This window comes from Ascaphus truei, unplaced genomic scaffold, assembly GCF_040206685.1.
Source record: "Ascaphus truei isolate aAscTru1 unplaced genomic scaffold, aAscTru1.hap1 HAP1_SCAFFOLD_2335, whole genome shotgun sequence".
NCBI classification, from domain to species: Eukaryota; Metazoa; Chordata; class Amphibia; order Anura; family Ascaphidae; genus Ascaphus; species Ascaphus truei.
In genome coordinates, this window is record NW_027455254.1 from 17,695 (window position 1) to 33,523 (window position 15,829).

Genomic DNA, 15,829 nt, shown 5'->3' on the forward strand with positions numbered 1-15,829 from the left:
CTCTTGGGATAATTGAAAGGATAATTAATCTACATTATTTTAGTTCTCTTCCACTACGGGGAATTTTACACTTAGTATGATTTATTTGATATAAATACAAATATGTTATTTTGGTTTCTTTTACCTACCCCTCACTGGCAATGTTATTGACCTATAGGAGGTATCAACTAATGGGCTGTTAGTGTCAGAACACTGATTATATTGGCATTGAGTGCATTTTTGTGGGGTCACTATATAAATCTGTGTCTATATATACTTTACCTGCATGCACCTGCTGTTAAGTTTCTTTAGGACTATATTATAGGTGAGCAGTCTGATTCATCTGTTTCATTTGTATCCCTGCTTCAGCACAGGTGGTGCAGGAACAACTGAGCCACATGTGCTGAAGCAGGGATATCATGAAAACCTGACCTGTTTGTGGCCCTAGAGCAGCGGTGCGCAAACTGTGGGGGGCGCGGGATTTACAGAGGCCCTGCGCGCGTCCCGGAGGGACTTAAATGAAGTGCCGGGGGAGCAGCGAAGGCCTCTGTAACCCTCACTGGGCTCCGGCGGCACACGACATGGGTGTCCTTGTTAGTATATGTACTCCAAATATCACCAAATACAATAGATAGGTGAAATCCGGCATGGTTTGGCAGCACGAAGTGAAACACGGTGTGCAGCGTTACCTGAGCAGGGGGTTACAACACCGACTGATGGTCCATCTTATTTTTGTTTCTTATACAGCAATATTTTTGTTCTTTTGCATGATCTGGACTTTTTAAGAGCCCCTATATAATGAGGATTCGTTTTCTTCTATAATGTTAACAGTATACGCAGCACTGTACATAGAACGTTTTCAGGCGCAATGAGTCCCTGACCCGCAGAGCTTAGAATCTAATGTTCGTGCCTGAGGCACAGGGAGATAAAGTGACCTGCTGAAGGTCACAAGGAGTTGACAACAGGAATTGAACCAGGTTCTCTTGCGTGTGTGCAAAACTGCACCAATAATCACCAAATTCAAATGGGTCCATATTTGTATTTAATAGAGAATATATATATATATAAAAGTAAATAATAAATACATATTTTATGAAAACACGCTCTATGTCTGGCATAGTTTTAAATGTTCTGGCATCAAAAAACTTTTTTATTACCTTGCAAACACTCGCAGAAAATTGAATATTTTCTGAGCTGAGCTACATCACCCCCCAACTGATCCCTGCTACATCACCCCCCAACTGATCCCTGCTACGTCACCCCCCAACTGATCCCTGCTACGTCACCCCCCAACTGATCCCTGCTACATCACCCCCCAACTGATCCCTGCTACGTCACCCCCCCCACTGATCCCTGCTATGTCACCTCTGACTGATCCCTGCTACGTCACCCCCACTGATCCCTGCTACATCACCCCCACTGATCCCTGCTACGTCACCCCCTCCCCCACTGATCCCTGCTACATCACCCCCACTGATCCCATGTGATTCTGCGCTAAACATTGAGCGCAGGACGCCTGGAAATCTGTACACGTGGACCACAAGCTCCCAATGACCACGCAAATCTAAGCCCAGCTCCCCGTGCATAGGAAATGCATCTCCTGTGTACCCTGAACAGTGGGAGCCGGAGTAAGGGGATGGATGACATCACCCAGTGTTGGATTACAGCAACCACGGGTACACCCACTATAACAGGGCACTCAGTATAACGAGGCAGCCCCGGTGACACGCTCACTGCGCCCGGCTTCTTTTCGGACCTGTGCCAAGAGACCGTTTTCTCTTTTCATGTTTCCTTCTTGATGTTGGTGTAGGAAAGCTGTCGGATGCATATTCCCTGTAAGGACAGTGGCAGGCTGGGTGTAACCACGGTAAAGTTTACTGCGTTTTAACCATCGCTGCTGAGTTCCCCCCCCCCCGTTTAACCCTTTGCTGCCAGAGAGGCCTGCGCCGCATTGCTAGGGGGTTCGTTGTTGCAAGCGCTTACATCACATTGTCTTAATCCGGATTGAAACCAGAGCTGCGTTGGCTTTGAGAGAAGCAAAGCGTTTGTCTCCGTGTTTCTATCGTTTGTTCTTGTAGCCGCGGCGTAGTGAATTCACTTTGACTTTTCCGTGTGAACTTTAAGACGTGTAAATGGATCAAGTGGTTAAACATTGTGAGTTTTAATAAGTAATTGTATCCGCTTGAGTTGCTTTTAGTGTTTAAATGACGCCGAAGCCTTTTATAGAGGATAAGTAACAGTTTCCCGTGTTGCTGCTCTGCTATAGGAAAGCGTTATGTTGCTACGCACTGTAGGGATCACTTTGTTACAGCAAGAAAAGTTTTATATTAAGGTTTTTTTTTTAAAGAAATTGGAGGCAAAATATGACTTCCTTACATCCGCATGTTCTTCTTTTTCATTCACCGTATACCTTCTTGTTCCTATACCTTCCTATACCTTCCTATACCTATACCGTAAACCTTCTTGTTCCTATTCTTTGTCGGTTAGCCGAGGCTCTTCCCATATATGACTTGTTAGTATAAGTGGCAGAGTATTGCAATCTGGCAAACGCCTATAAACACCTCACCGATTCCAGCTTGGGAAACGAACATCAAAATGTTTGGGGATACAAAGTGTTTTACGTTGTACTTATTTCACATTGTAATCACTTTGCTGCCAAAGCGATTCTTCCCATTGTGCGTGATTTGTATTATTTGTTATTTATATTATTATGTCCCGTGTATTACTGCTGTGAGGCGCTATGTACATTAATAGCGCTATATAAATAAAGATATACACACACACATACACACATACACACATACACACACACACATACACGCACACGCACACACACACACACACACACACACACACACACACACACACACACACACACACACACACACACACACACACACACACACACACACAGCAGTGCATAATTTCCCCCTCTGGTGGTGAAGAGGTTCATGTTTACTAAACAGTGCTACAAGTGAATGAGCCAAAAGACATCATGTTTAAAGGCATCATATTCATGCAATCTCAGGACACCGTGTGACCAGTTATAGGCCAGTGACTTCTAATTATGGGTCAGTGACTCCCACATCTCTGCAACCTAATGACTAATTTATCTAGCAGAGTACAGAGGTTAACTTCCAGTTAGTGGTGTCTATCACGAGATCATAGACACTCATCATCATCATCAACTCGGGAAAGCAGAAGGCTGTCAGAAGAAAATGGAAACTTTTAGGTGTCTGTAATCTAACGCAGGTCATTTCTAAAATGTTGCATCACTTGAATTAATTTAAAATGGGTTTTTAGAGTTCTTTAGAGTTTTCAGGGATGGATATATACTGTATCTCATCTTCACCACGTGTCTCTCCACTGCTGGATGAAGCCTCCCCAGTGATCTCCCAGGTACTGCGGTTACAGCCTCTTCTCCACATCGCTCCCACACATTCCCTCATCCTATCCTCTCCAGCCTGTGTCTCCCCACTGCTGGATGAAGCCTCCCCAGTGATCTCCCAGGTCCTCCGGTTACAGCCTCTCTTCTCCACGTCGCTCCCACACACTCCCTCATCCCATCCTCCCCAGCCCGTGTCTCCCCACTGCTGGATGAAGTCTCCCCAGTTATCTCCCAGGTACTGAGGTTACAGCCTCTCTTCTCAACATCCACAGGAGGCTCAGTCGAAGATTGCACCACCTGTGCTGAAGCAGGGATATGAAAACCTGACCTATTGGTGGCCCTGGAGTTGCTCATCCGTGTTTTTATACCATGAATGGGGAATATTCCCAGTACAATGTCAACAGATCTAGAGGTCCCAAGGCGGATAGGACCGTGCTCCCAGGAGACACTACTAAGAAGGCAGTAAAATGAAGCAGGCCGGTTTGGTGGCAGTGAAGCAGTTAAATGCCAATGCCATCTGCTCTGGTACTGAGCAGCTGGTGAAGCGAAGCATCATGGGCGGTTCCAAGCTATCAGATTGTCTTTCACGAGCAGATGTTTCCACCAACACCATAATTATTGTAGCGCTTTGGTATTTACAGGGGTTTGGCAGCTGCAAAGGATATCCACAGACCCATGAAATGTAACTTTATTACACGTGCCTGTCCTATTAACCATTAATACGTGGGATAGATCCTATTAACCATTAATACGTGGGATAGATCCTATTAACCATTAATACGTGGGATAGATCCTATTAACCATTAATACGTGGGATAGATCCTATTAACCATTAATACGTGGGATAGATCCTATTAACCATTAATACGTGGGATAGATCCTATTAACCATTAATACGTGGGATAGATCAGAGTAACCATTAATACGTGGGATAGATCAGAGTAACCATTAATACGTGGGATAGATCCTATTAACCATTAATACGTGGGATAGTGCATATTAACCATTAATATGTGGGATAGTGCATATTAACCATTAATATGTGGGATAGATCATATTAACCATTAATACGTGGGAAAGATCATATTAACCATTAATATGTGGGATAGATCATATTAACCCTCGCTCTCTCCCCCTCTCTCTCCACCCTCCCTCTCTCCCCCTCTCTCTCCCCCTCTCTCTCCCTCCTCCTGGCCAAATTACAGGTTTGCTGAACGCGTTTCCCTTGATTTATTAATGCTTCGCTGTAGCACAATGCATTGTGGGTCCCCCTGTCCGTTTAGGACAGGGGTGGGTAACTCCAGTCCTCAAGGGCCGCCATCAGGTCAGGATATCCCTGCTTCAGCACAGGTGGCTCAATCAGTCCCAGCTGCAGCACAGGGAGCACAATCAGTGGCTCAATGATTGAGCCACCTGTGCTGAAGCAGAGCTATTCCTAATACCTGGCCTGTTGGTGACCCTTGAGGACTGGAGTTTCCCAGCCCTGGTTTCGGTTACACGTATGTAGTCTGCCTGTGTCGTCACCTGTTGCCTCATGTTACAGATATGACATTTTGCAGGCGGTGTTTAAACGCTTTCGGCACAGGCCGGCCCCAAAGGAAGTAAATATTTCTTTCAAATCTTTGCCCCAGGGAGAGTGTGTATGTGAAAAATAACGTGAAATAAATGTAGGCCAACGTTGGATGCTCCCGTGTGTGCGGTATTGGGCAACTCCCTTTACGCCTGTGCTTCTGTAAAACAAACGCTTCCATTGTAACGCTCAATGTCGACCATCCACGGAGGCCATATTTACTATAGGACACCTTCTGAAACAGCAGCGCCCCCATTATGTTCCACCTACGTCACGAGGGCCCCAACTGTCCAACGACATTGGGACTGACGTTGGTTAAAGCAGCAACACTCCCAGCACGGAGAATGAATTAGTAACATGTCTTGATGGTGTGTCCAGGGATCAGATGTTTATCGCTGTCCGTCTTTCAGAACAGTTTGGGCTGGTTTCGTTGGTTTTGGTACACGTTGACATGGTAAAAATCATGGTACTTTTCAATGAAGATGATCTCCTGTTGCACATGTTTTGAAGCCATCTTTCTCTTCCTTGGGAGAGTTTTAGCTCCAATCATTTCAACATGTACATTCTGGCTCGAGGGTCATGTGATCATTACAGCAGTGATCACATGGTCCTGAGCCACTCTCTGCGACATCAGGACTGGAACAGGAAGTCCACTTATGGTGTGACCCAACTTCATAGGTACCATAAGAGTGCTGGACCTGGTGATGTTCCCTGAAACAATCCCTTCTCCCCCAAAAATCACTTACATTTTTTATTTAAAAAAAAATATGAATTGGGGTCAAAGATTGAGCCACCTGTGCTGAAGCAGGGATAATCCTTTTAAACCTGACCTGTTGGTGGTCTTTAAGGACTGGAATTGGCTTCCCCTGAATTAGGCGTCCTCTGAAGCTGAAACGTAAGGCCGAGTCTATACTAGGCGCGCGCAGGCGCGATTTGTGGCCTAGGGGGATGCGGAGGCGTGGCCGTGACGTCACGGAGCTGGTTCGTCCTCATTGGCTAAACCGCTCACGTGATCCGGCCGACGTGCGACAAAATCTAATTATTTTGTGTAAAAATCGGCCGCGCCATCGCTCTTGTGCACGCACGCTCTATGGCCGTCCTCATTGAGGTATAGCCTTTTGTTTGCAGCGCGTGCGCCGTCGCTCTCGCCATGGCCGCGGTGTAAGGCCACTGCCGGAGGAGTGAAGACGACGCACACACTCGCCACTCTCAAAGCAGAGTTGTGTGTTGGCACTCTTCTCTCTGAAGAGCCGCCCCACAATGCTTTGCGTAGCGTCTTGCAATGATTGTGTGCGCCAGTTCAGCGAGCAGAGTGCTGGCTGCGGCCCCCGATGCAGGGCTGTAATCACTGGGGTGCATCATGCTGTATTTTTTACAATCCTTGTCACTGTTGTGTCACATTACTAATATAATGCCACACTCTATTTGGGATAGAAATACTCAGATAAAAACTGAAAAGGAGCCATATAATTCCACGGAAAAACATCTAGCGCAACTTTTGATTGTTTAATATTTAATGACACACAGATATGCAGAATGATTGCTGCAGCTGGGGACATGTTCAGCTTTGCTCGCTGGTATATAAAACCGTAGTAGTGTGGCAGACCTAAAAGAAAACATGAATTTGTTAAACGTGTGCTCGTTTGCATATCATTACCCAGAATCCTTGGCTGCAGTGGAAGCATTGTATGCGTGTGGATGTGCGCACCAGCGGTATTTTTTATTTGTTAAACATTGAAGTAAATCTATTGCCCCATATTGGTAATAAATATGCAGCAGTGTACTGTATAGTGATACGAATGACTGCTATTTTTTATTTTTATTCTGCAAAGTTATCTTAAAAAAATTTTAAGCAGTAAAAATACATTGAGGTGAAAAATCCTGTTCCTGGCGTTTAATGTGAGGTATCGTTCCTTGTAGTGACATGTATAAGGAGTTAAATCTAGGGGATTTTATTTGATTTTTTACAGATCAACTAAAGTATTTTTCATTTTAGTTTGTGAACATGGTGAGACATGAGGGCTTTGACTTTCTTTAGATACTCCATTTAGGGCCTCATGCAGAGAGCAGCGCTAATTATAACTGGAGAGGGAAATAAAATTTACCTTTATTGGAGAGTTTTTTTCTCCATATGCAGAAAGGGCATAAAACTGCATTTACAATCCTTTCTGCATATGGAGAGTTTCAACCAGCGCTATAAGCGCTATGAGCGCTGTTGAAACTAGTGGGGAAAAAAATCGCGTTTTTTTTTTTTCCCCCTCCCCCGGCCGCGGAGCGCCAGCTGCTGGGTGGAGAGGAAAAATGTTGAAAATCGCGCCATTTTTTTGGCGCGAACAGCCACTAGATGGCGATCGCGGCTCTCTGCATACAGCAGAAAAAAACACTGGAGAGATTAGGATCTCTCCAGCCGCGCGGCGAATTTCAAGGGAAAAAAAAAATGGCGCTTTTTTTAAAACTTGCCTTTTTCTGCTGCTTTCATCTCGATTTTCGCCGGAAAATGGCGAGATTGCTATTAGCGCTGCTCTCTGCATAGGCCCCTAAGTGTGATAGCCTATTTCACCCACTCATTATCCCCCCTCCTTATCCCTCTCCCCCCCCTCCCCTTATCCCCATTGACTCTAACAGAAACAGGTGGGCTGTAGGGTGTGTAAACACTAAAACACTAGATTGATAAGTGCTCCCCTATTCAGAGGCCCAGTAAAAAGAATATTGTTTTGAATGTCTAAATAAACAAAAACAACAAAATGTTTGCTTTACGCATAATTACCTTACAGGAATTGCACCTTTTTAAATAGATATTACACAAGCAGCAGACCCTGCAATCAGCAAAATCCACAGCGACAGACGGAACGGTGGTGAATGTAATGGAGCCGGTAGGGAGGATGGGGGAGATGGGGATAATGGAGCTGGTAGGGAGGATGAGGGAGTTGGGATAATGGAGTCGGTAGGGAGGATGAGGGAGTTGGGATAATGGAGGCGATAGGGAGGATGAGGGAGTTGGGATAATGGAGCTGGTAGGGAGGATGAGGGAGTTGGGATAATGGAGCTGGTAGGGAGGATGAGGGAGTTGGGATAATGGTGCTGGTAGGGAGGATGAGGGAGTTGGGATAATGGAGCCGGTAGGGAGGATGAGGGAGTTGGGATAATGGAGCTGGTAGGGAGGATGAGGGAGTTGGGATAATGGAGCTGGGATGGAGGATGAGGGAGTTGGGATAATGGAGCTGGTAGGGAGGATGAGGGAGTTGGGATAATGGTGCTGGTAGGGAGGATGAGGGAGTTGGGATAATGGAGCCGGTAGGGAGGATGAGGGAGTTGGGATAATGGAGCTGGTAGGGAGGATGAGGGAGTTGGGATAATGGAGCTGGTAGGGAGGATGAGGGAGTTGGGATAAAGGAGCTGGTAGGGAGGATGAGGGAGTTGGGATAATGGAGCCGGTAGGGAGGATGAGGGAGTTGGGATAATGGAGCTGGTAGGGAGGATGAGGGCGTTGGGATAATGGAGCTGGTAGGGAGGATGAGGGAGTTGGGATAATGGAGCTGGTAGGGAGGATAATGGAGCTGGTAGGGAGGATAAGGGAGTTGGGATAATGGAGCTGGTAGGGAGGATGAGGGAGTTGGGATAATGGAGCCGGTAGGGAGGATGAGGATGAGGGAGTTGGGATAATGGAGCTGGTAGGGAGGATGAGGGAGTTGGGGATAATGGAGCTGGTAGGGAGGATGAGGGAGTTGGGATAATGGAGCTGGTAGGGAGGATGAGGGAGTTGGGATAATGGAGCCGGTAGGGAGGATGAGGGAGTTGGGATAATGGAGCCAGTAGGGAGGATGAGGGAGTTGGGATAATGGAGCCTGTAGGGAGGATGAGGGAGTTGGGATAATGGAGCCGGTAGGGAGGATGAGGGAGTTGGGATAATGGAGCTGGTAGGGAGGATGAGGGAGTTGGGATAATGGAGCCGGTAGGGAGGATAATGGAGCTGGTAGGGAGGATGAGGGCGTTGGGATAATGGAGCCGGTAGGGAGGATGAGGGAGTTGGGATAATGGAGCAGGTAGGGAGGATGAGGGAGTTGGGATAATGGAGCCGGTAGGGAGGATGAGGATGAGGATGAGGGAGTTGGGATAATGGAGCTGGTAGGGAGGATGAGGGAGTTGGGGATAATGGAGCTGGTAGGGAGGATGAGGGAGTTGGGATAATGGAGCTGGTAGGGAGGATGAGGGAGTTGGGATAATGGAGCTGGTAGGGAGGATGAGGGAGTTGGGATAATGGAGCCGGTAGGGAGGATGAGGGAGTTGGGATAATGGAGCCAGTAGGGAGGATGAGGGAGTTGGGATAATGGAGCTGGTAGGGAGGATGAGGGAGTTGGGATAATGGAGCCGGTAGGGAGGGTGAGGGACTTGGGATAATGGAGCCGGTAGGGAGGATGAGGGAGTTGGGATAATGGAGCCTGTAGGGAGGATGAGGGAGTTGGGATAATGGAGCCGGTAGGGAGGATGAGGGAGTTGGGATAATGGAGCCGGTAGGGAGGATGAGGGAGTTGGGATAATGGAGCCGGTAGGGAGGATGAGGGAGTTGGGATAATGGAGCTGGTAGGGAGGATAATGGAGCTGGTAGGGAGGATAAGGGAGTTGGGATAATGGAGCTGGTAGGGAGGATAAGGGAGTTGGGATAATGGAGCTGGTAGGGAGGATGAGGGAGTTGGGATAATGGAGCTGGTAGGGAGGATGAGGGAGTTGGGATAATGGAGCCGGTAGGGAGGATGAGGGAGTTGGGATAATGGAGCCGGTAGGGAGGATGAGGGAGTTGGGATAATGGAGCCGGTAGGGAGGATGAGGGAGTTGGGATAATGGAGCCGGTAGGGAGGATGAGGGAGTTGGGATAATGGAGCCGGTAGGGAGGATGAGGGAGTTAGAGTGGAGCTTGATGAGCTGTCAGAATATTTCCTGAAAAGCAGGCGTTGGTGATGAACAAAACAGAGCCAGCAGCCAAGTTGAAGTTACTAAAATGAGGATTATGTAACTGTGCTTGAATTGATTACTTTCCAACGCCATCTACAGACTGAAGGCTATACAGTATTCACTCAAGTACTATAGTTATTATCACTACTCATACCATGTCCACTTGAATGGCCATTAACAAATTATAATAGCTCTAGTAAATATACTCCTAAAGCTTTATGGTTATCCCCGTAAAGGGAGGAAGCTAAAAGTGAGGCACTTTTTACACTCCTGTGTATGTTTATCCATAGGGGCCTCTGTACTATGTTGAATACCTGATTGATACAATATAAATGAAAACAAATGTATGTGTATTTTTATTTAAGGGGTTAGACAATATAAATGATTAGGGTAACATCATTTATAATAACCATGGTGTGACATTATAAGTTATTTTGTTAACCTACATATGGAAACATCTGTTGTGCGTCCAATACATTTACGGTTGATTACGTAGCAACTTAAATCTGCACTAACAATATAATCCGGGGTTACCCCATGTTCAGCTTGGGGGGTCATTTTAACGCAGTTTCTACTTCTTTTGGTGCACAGAAATATTCTCTCGTATTACATACCATTTATATCTGTACGCCAAGAACAGTACATAGCTGTGCCACAGCTTTATTCAGGTAAGTACATAGCTGTGCCACAGCTTTATTCAGGTAAGTACATAGCTGTGCCACAGCTTTATTCAGGTAAGTACATAGCTGTGCCACAGCTTTATTCAGGTAAGTACATAGCTGTGCCACAGCTTTATTCAGGTAAGTACATAGCTGTGCCACAGCTTTATTCAGGTAAGTACATCGCTGTGCCACAGCTTTATTCAGGTAAGTACATAGCTGTGCCACAGCTTTATTCAGGTAAGTGCATAGCTGTGCCACAGCTTTATTCAGGTAAGTACATCGCTGTGCCACAGCTTTATTCAGGTAAGTACATAGCTGTGCCACAGCTTTATTCAGGTAAGTACATCGCTGTGCCACAGCTTTATTCAGGTAAGTACATCGCTGTGCCACAGCTTTATTCAGGTAAGTACATAGCTGTGCCACAGCTTTATTCAGGTAAGTACATAGCTGTGCCACAGCTTTATTCAGGTAAGTACATCGCTGTGCCACAGCTTTATTCAGGTAAGTACATCGCTGTGCCACAGCTTTATTCAGGTAAGTACATCGCTGTGCCACAGCTTTATTCAGGTAAGTGCATAGCTGTGTCACAGCTTTATTCAGGTAAGTACATCGCTGTGCCACAGCTTTATTCAGGTAAGTACATCGCTGTGCCACAGCTTTATTCAGGTAAGTACATCGCTGTGCCACAGCTTTATTCAGGTAAGTACATAGCTGTGCCACAGCTTTATTCAGGTAAGTACATAGGCGCACACAAGTGACATTTTAAATTGAGATTTTCGTGCACCAAAAAAAGCAAATTTGGCCACTTGCTGCGGAGGCCCCAAGTCATTATCTGTACTTTAAATAATGTGTGAATGTTACTGGGAATCTAAACCAGCGTGTACAACCTGTACGGGACATGTGGCTGCACGCTGAGGGTCGGATAACTGGAAATGACACGAGTTCGAATCAAGGTCTTGGTCACATCACTTTCTTTCCTTGTGCTTGAAAATCTAGCGCTGTATACATTGTTATAACGGAATTTGGAACAATTATTATTACGCTCATTTTCATATGAATGCATGTACTCTTGAATAATTCTATTTTTCTATATCACAGAATGCTTCCGGGCGGCAGCAAGTGACTGAAGATTTCTTATGAAAGTGGAATTCATATGGTAAGACCATATATATATTTCTTAATTCCCAAGAAGCACACGTTTCCGCTAGTTCAGTATGTTGGGATAGCACATATATAATATGGCAATAATACAATATACGTTGCTTTTTAGCCTCAGGGGATGTAATTTCATTGAGGCTTAAATCTTCACAATTTATCTCATTTGGTAGGAGCCTTAACATATTCAGCAAAGAATGGTGGGGAGCCGTGCTGGTCCTTCCATATAGCAACAAGGAGGGAGAGGGAGTAGGGGGTATGATATATTTTATTGGACCAACAAGTAGTAGATCTGTTACAAGCTTTCCAACCTCTCAGGGTCCGTCATCGTGTAACCCCAGTACCACAAGCTTTCCAACCTCTCGGGGTCCGTCATCGTGTAACCCCAGTACCACAAGCTTTCCAACCTCTCAGGGTCCTTCATCGTGTAACCCCAGTACCACAAGCTTTCCAACCTCTCAGGGTCCGTTATCATGTAACCCCAGTACCACAAGCTTTCCAGCCTCTCAGGGTCCGTCATCGTGTAACCCCAGTACCACAAGCTTTCCAACCTCTCAGGGTCCGTCACCATGTAACCCCAGTACCACAAACATTCCAACCTCTCTGGGTTTATCATCGTGTAACCCCAGTACCACAAGCTTTCCAACCTCTCAGGGTCCGTCATTGTGTAACCCCAGTACCACAAGCTTTCCAACCTCTCAGGGTTCGTCATCGTGTAACCCCAGTACCACAAGCTTTCCAACCTCTCAGGGTCCTTCATCGTGTAACCCCAGTACCACAAGCTTTCCGACCTCTCAGGGTCCGTCATCATGTTACCCCAGTACCACAAGCTTTCCAACCTCTCAGGGTCCGTCACCATGTAACCCCAGTACCACAAACATTCCAACCTCTCAGGGTTTATCATCGTGTAACCCCAGTACCACAAGCTTTCCAACCTCTCAGGGTCCGTCATTGTGTAACCCCAGTACCACAAGCTTTCCAACCTCTCAGGGTTCGTCATCGTGTAACCCCAGTACCACAAGCTTTCCAACCTCTCAGGGTCCTTCATCGTGTAACCCCAGTACCACAAGCTTTCCGACCTCTCAGGGTCCGTCATCATGTTACCCCAGTACCACAAGCTTTCCAACCTCTCAGGGTTCGTCATCGTGTAACCCCAGTACCACAAGCTTTCCAACCTCTCAGGGTCCTTCATCGTGTAACCCCAGTACCACAAGCTTTCCGACCTCTCAGGGTCCGTCATCATGTTACCCCAGTACCACAAGCTTTCCAACCTCTCAGGGTCCGTCACCATGTAACCCCAGTACCACAAACATTCCAACCTCTCTGGGTTTATCATCGTGTAACCCCAGTACCACAAGCTTTCCAACCTCTCAGGGTCCGTCATCGTGTAACCCCAGTACCACAAGCTTTCCAACCTCTCAGGGTTCGTCATCGTGTAACCCCAGTACCACAAGCTTTCCAACCTCTCAGGGTCCTTCATCGTGTAACCCCAGTACCACAAGCTTTCCGACCTCTCAGGGTCCGTCATCATGTTACCCCAGTACCACAAGCTTTCCAACCTCTCAGGGTCCGTCATCGTGTAACTCCAGTACCACAAGCTTTCCAACCTCTCAGGGTCCTTCATCGTGTAACCCCAGTACCATAAGCTTTCCAACCTCTCAGGGTCCGTCATCATGTAACCCCAGTACCACAAGCTTTCCAACCACAAGCTTTCCAACCTCTCAGGGTCTGTCACCGTGTAACCCCAGTACCACAAGCTTTCCAACCTCTCAGGGTCCGTCACCGTGTAACCCCAGTACCACAAGCTTTCCAACCTCTCAGGGTCCGTCATTGTGTTACCCCAGTACCACAAGCTTTCCAACCTCTCGGGTCCATCATCATGTAACCCCAGTACCACGAGGTTTCCAACCTCTCAGGGTCCGTCATCGTGTAACCCCAGTACCACAAGCTTCCAACCTCTCAGGGTCCGTCATCATGTAACCCCAGTACCACAAGCTTTCCAACTTCTCAGGGTCCGTCACCGTGTAACCGATGGGGGGAATGGGTGGGGGGATGGATGGGATGGTGGGGGGAATGGGTGTTGGGATGGATGGGATGGTGGGGGGATGGGTGGAGGATGGGGCAGGGGATGGGGCGGGGCCTCCACGACTGCCAGCTGGAGCATTTCATCTGCTCTTCCTGGACCCTATAAGAAAAAGATATGGACGGCCCTACTTCGTTCAACCCCTAAATGTTGCCAACGTCTGTATGTACACACAGACGCAACACAAGATCGAATCTAAATGAACCTTTCTTCTGTGTCCCAAAGCATAACAAGCCTGTGGGTTCTAGCTCCTCCTAGGCAGGACAACAAGCTGCTAGGGGAGCAGTGGTTCTTTCTATAAGGGGAGCAGTGGTTCTTTCTATAAGGGGAGGAGTGGTTCTTTCTATAAGGGGAGGAGGGGTTCTTTCTATAAGGGGAGGAGTGGTTCTATAAGGCTTCCTTCCTCTCCTCCAGTTGCGTGTTTTTCTGTTCGATATAAAGGTAGGATGGAAGGTATTCTGTATGTTTTGTTGGGGTCTCTCGGGCCTGTATTGTGGTTGGAGCAGCACGTGTAGTGTTTGCTTGTTGGGGGCTCTCGGGGCTGTATTGTGGTTGGAGCAGCACGTGTAGTGTTTGCTTGTTGGGGGCTCTCGGGCCTGTATTGGGGTTGGAGCAGCTCGCGTTGAGTTTGCTTGTTGGGGGCTCTCGGGGCTGTATTGTGGTTGGAGCAGCACGTGTAGTGTTTGCTTGTTGGGGGCTCTCGGGCCTGTATTGTGGTTGGAGCAGCACGCGCAGTGTTTGCTTGTTGGCCAATGCCCACATATGAAAGCCATGCTGTCCTCCTCTGCCAGCAATGTAGTGGGCCAGTGCTGCGGGCGATACCTGCATCTGGAAATCACACACGGTGAGTTGTGTTGAGAGGCAGAGGGAATTTTCTTACCTGTTTTAAGGCTAGGGTAGTCCCCTCTATCTAGCAACCCAGTGCTGCAATGGCACTTTGTGGCAGGGTTATCACCGGACCTCCAAGGGGCACTGTATCCAGAGCACACACATCTGCACACTGTCTGCTAGGCCTTATGTCTGCCACTATAGAGCCAGGAAAGCATATGCAGCCCCCCAGGGAATTGTAATGTACTTCTGGGGCAAGAAGATACCGGTCCTGAACAGGGCAATACCCCTTATACACCCAGCCAGCCTCTGCGGGGTTAGAGAATATCAGGAACCTTTCTAACGGTGCCCCTTATACACACAGCCAGCCTCTGCGGGGTGAGAGAATATCAGGAGCCTTTCTAACGGTGCCCCTTATACACCCAGCCAGCCTCTGCGGGGTGAGAGAATATCAGGAACCTTTCTAACGGTGCCCCTTATACACCCAGCCAGCCTCTGCGGGGTGAGAGAATATCAGGAACCTTTCTAACGGTGCCCCTTATACACACAGCCAGCCTCTGCGGGGTGAGAGAATATCAGGGACCTTTCTAACGGTGCCCCTTATACACCCAGCCAGCCTCTGCGGGGTGAGAATATCAGGAACCTTTCTAACGGTGCCCCTTATACACGCAGCCAGCCTCTGCGGGGTGAGAATATCAGGAACCTTTCTAACGGTGCCCCTTATACACGCAGCCAGCCTCTGCGGGGTGAGAGAATATCAGGGACCTTTCTAACGGTGCCCCTTATACACGCAGCCAGCCTCTGCGGGGTGAGAGAATATCAGGAACCTTTCTAACGGTGCCCCTTATACACCCAGCCAGCCTCTGCGGGGTGAGAGAATATCAGGAACCTTTCTAACGGTGCCCCTTATACACGCAGCCAGCCTCTGCGGGGTGAGAGAATATCAGGGACCTTTCTAACGGTGCCCCTTATACACGCAGCCAGCCTCTGCGGGGTGAGAGAATATCAGGAACCTTTCTAACGGTGCCCCTTATACACCCAGCCAGCCTCTGCGGGGTGAGAGAATATCAGGAACCTTTCTAACGGTGCCCCTTATACACACAGCCAGCCTCTGCGGGGTGAGAGAATATCAGGGACCTTTCTAACGGTGCCCCTTATACACCCAGCCAGCCTCTGCGGGGTGAGAGAATATCAGGGACCTTTCTAACGGTGCC

At 47.7% G+C, this 15,829-nt stretch overlaps 1 long non-coding RNA gene across 1 annotated transcript; it reads left to right on the forward strand.

Annotated features, from left to right (window-relative positions):
• Positions 1-1,464: 1,464 nt before the first annotated feature.
• On the forward strand, positions 1,465-12,164 carry LOC142477802 (uncharacterized). The gene is made up of 3 exons (XR_012792705.1): positions 1,465-1,846; positions 11,648-11,705; positions 11,878-12,164. It is a non-coding gene; the product is annotated as an uncharacterized LOC142477802 (long non-coding RNA).
• Positions 12,165-15,829: the final 3,665 nt, after the last annotated feature.